Source organism: Limulus polyphemus, unplaced genomic scaffold, assembly GCF_000517525.1.
Source record: "Limulus polyphemus unplaced genomic scaffold, Limulus_polyphemus-2.1.2 Scaffold5245, whole genome shotgun sequence".
Taxonomy (NCBI): Eukaryota; Metazoa; Arthropoda; class Merostomata; order Xiphosura; family Limulidae; genus Limulus; species Limulus polyphemus.
Genome location: NW_013670855.1, coordinates 15065 through 18828, shown reverse-complemented (window position 1 = coordinate 18828; position 3764 = coordinate 15065). Strand labels below are relative to the sequence as shown.

Genomic DNA, 3764 nt, shown 5'->3' with positions numbered 1-3764 from the left:
GATACGTCCCGTAAAATTAAGAGACTTTGTTGAATTTTAATTTTGTGTTTGTAAATCCTGTACATTTAATTAAGTTATTGTTAATTATCTATTGGTTTAACTTAAGTGGCTATTGTTCGGGATGAACAATACTAAGGAAGGGGCAGTGTTACGACAGCGGAAGTCACGTGAAAAGTTGAGCAAAAATATCCTGTATCACATGATTGACCCCAATAAACACCGATGTTAATATGGTTAGAAAGACCAGTGAAATACAGTTATATCATACCAAACTTTCGGTATTCAAAGTGGGTTGCTAAAGGTTTCTTTGGCAAAAATGCTACGTGATATGTGGAAAAATTGTTTCTTACATTAATAGCTACAACAAAATACTTAGAAGGTTCTCAAAGTAAAACAGAAGAAACAATTCATTGTGTTTTATTATGTAGATTATACAAAAGTTTTCTCACTCAATTTACCATTTAAAGTATTAATAGTATAGTTATCTATTTTTTGTTTAACATACTCTTCAAGTTTTGTTGATAGTCATTGGTGCAAGACACAGATATATCCCTATCTATAAATTATTTCAACATATTTTTACTGGACAGAAGTTATGTTAATTCATGATTAATGAAAGTTTATCTTAGAACATGGAAAGTTGCTTCCCTTATATGTAATTGTAAAAACGCCCATAAAAACTGCAAAATTTAAAACTGAAAATTTGTATCCTTCCCCACATGGATCTAATTAACCTCCATACCAATTTAGACGAAGATCTATCTACACTCTGCGAAGTAGTTACATGGACGGACAGCAGACAGTACTATTGTATTTATATAGATTAGCTCCATATTTTCAAGACAAATAGGTAGTTATTTAAATTTAAACTTACTTAAAAGTCATTATTTGTTATACTATTTTAAACAAACATTGGTATTCACAGTCTCTGAAATTTTGTTTCCCTAGTATGATAAGGGCATATAATTAAGTTTTCTTTACTATATCTTTTGAAAGTAGTAATTAAAAATAATTTGTCTCAAAAAGGATATACCAGCTTAATTAATATATAAGAGTAATATTATTCTGTTTTTCTACCACACCGATTTTTATGGGGAAATAATATAAAGGAAAAACCACTACTTAGCAGTGAGTTTAGTTTAAGCATATATTATTTCCATATTTCATAATAGTTTTATTTTTTTATTGCTAGATGAAAGCACAAAATGTTCATATATAGCTACATTTTGAGACATTTCGTTGCACAAACTCAGAACGTGAAGCACACATTTATTATATTTTTGCAAGTTAATTATCTGCTTAGTAAAAAGTGGGTTTTGATACCTGTAGTGAGAATAGCGCAGAGAAAACTTAATTATCTGCTGTTAGGGATTCTCTTTTGTTTGAAACTGTTGGAAATCTTCAAAATGTGATCTGATCACGTTGCGGATCCAAATAGCTTAATTTGCTACAGTAATTTCATTATTAGAAAAGATACTGTAAGATAGTATTTATGTTTTTTGATAAAAACATTATTTATTTTTATGTTATATTGCCTAAACACATTATTTAACCAATTTTTGTTATAGTCTCATGGCATTGGTTTCAATTTTGTTATTTTTCTCGCATAATTTAATTTAAATAATACACTGATTTATATGATTTTTGTACATTTGCTTGCATGAAAGAAAATATATGTATAGAAATTTAAAGTAAAGTTTTAAATACGCGAATATAAGATTACTATTATGAAAATTTTGAAACTAATCGAAAAATATCCTAAATACAATTTACGTTACTTTGTTTGTTCTCCCTGCGCAACAATTTATATGTATGTTATTTACACCTGGTGGAGTAAAATGACAAGAGTATCCCTAAGTTGTAGCGTTAGATCAATGAAAATGATTTGTACAAATTTTTGTTCAAGGAATGTAGGCTTAAGTATAGTCAACGCTTAAATTTAAAAGGTGATAAGAATATTTATAAGTTTTTGGTATTGAAGTATCTTTAACTAAATTGCGTTAATCAGACTCAAACTTAATGCTAAAGTTATTTTGAGTGTAAACAAAAATCTGTTCTTTACTGCTAATAGTATACTATATATATATATTATCTATCTTGTAAAATAATTGTAAAGTGTAAATGCAGTGATGAGTCTTGATTGATAATGATATGGCAGATTATTTGTGCTGTTATACTTGGCAGTTTGATCTGAAACATTTTCTATCCTTAAATGTGTCAAATATTACAATGTTTTTAAGTAAAGCTTGTTCGTGTTACATTAGTGGGATTGTGTACATCTTGTCTAAAAAATTGTGTGAAATTTACCATTCATTGCACCAACTCTGTATAAAGAAGTTATGACAAACTATCATGATGTTGACATATTACTTGTACAATAAATTGAATAGTTTCAAATTTTATTATGTGTAAATGGAATACAACATAAAATTAATTGTAGCAGAGAAAATAGTTAATCTGTAGCTGAATATGATATTTCATATTGTAAGGCAGTCTTTTCAAAGCTGTGGTTTGTGAACCCTTTTAGGGGTTCTTAGAAAAAAATCCCATAATGGCAGAAGTAAAAATGTTTGAACACATCCATTACACTGAGTAGATTATAACTTCAAGACTCCTCATGAAAAATGGAAAAGTGAAGAGGATATTTTTTGCCACTTTTTAAAATTAAATAGACTAGTAGTCTTGTTTTTAAAATTAAATATGAAGAACAAGTTTAGGCTTAACCCAAAGAGATACGAGTTACAAAAGTGAAACCTTGGAAGAGTGTTGCTGTTTTCATAATATAATAATAAATATTGTGTATTAAAAGTGATATAAGAAAAACAAATTTTGTATTTCAAAGATCAATGTTTTTATAATTTATCCTAGGTAAGAGAAAAAAACCCTGGAAAATATTTGTTTTTAGAGAGGGTTTACAAGATTTGGCATTTTCATTAAAGGTGATTACAGGATGTTAAAGTTTGGAAACTACTGTTGTAAAGAATAGTGAAATAAATATTCTTGAAATAAAGGTGTAATAAATATTGAAATATATAATGTTTTATTATGTGCTTAGACTGCTGAGAAGAAACCCATTTTGAGACAGTAAAGTTTGAAAATTGATTGAATGGGTAATGAAGAAAATTTATTGCAAGCTTAATGGAGTAACAAATGTACAACATCTCAACAAAGTTTTTTTTCATCTTCAAACTTATTATAAAGTTTTCTTCATTACCCATTCAAGCTGTCTTCAAACTTTTCATGTACTAAATTGATAAAGTTCTGTATTTCTTTCTGCTGGTAAAAAAAACTATTATTTAAATTATGAGGTTATTTACAAAAATGTGATTTACTGGCTTCAGGAAGAGGATGAGGGATATGTGACTTTTGTAACTCTTTTTCATTCACGTGTATATTTTTTGGAGCTTGTGATAAAGTAAAGCCATCCAAGCAGTGTGATGTTTCTAGTGGTAGGGCAAATATGATTTTAGGTTGTTTTTACAGAAATATTGAATGCAGTCTAAAGAAGTTATAATGTCATTGTATAGGTCACTGGTTAGGCTACATTTGGAATATTGTGTTCAGTCTTGGGCTCCTCGAATTGTTGGAAAGGGTTACTAGAATGAGGAGAGGCTGAAATCTCTCAAAATGTTTTCTCTTGAAAAAAGAAGAGTTATGGGGATCTGATTGAGGTGTTTAAGATTCTAAAGGGAATTGATAGTGTTGGTGCATCATCTTTTTTTATATTTAACAGTGAGAATAGTAGGACTAGGGGACACAAGTAT

The 3764-nt window shown here is 28.7% G+C and overlaps 1 protein-coding gene across 1 annotated transcript in view; it reads left to right on the top strand.

The window, feature by feature from the left end:
• Positions 1-1869: 1869 nt before the first annotated feature.
• LOC106472324 (major facilitator superfamily domain-containing protein 6-like protein A) overlaps positions 1870-3764 on the top strand; it is a 7781-nt gene continuing 5886 nt past the window's right edge. The window contains exon 1 of the mRNA XM_013932962.2: positions 1870-1946. The gene's annotated coding sequence lies outside the window, so the exon portion shown is untranslated. The remainder of the gene's footprint in view (positions 1947-3764) is intronic.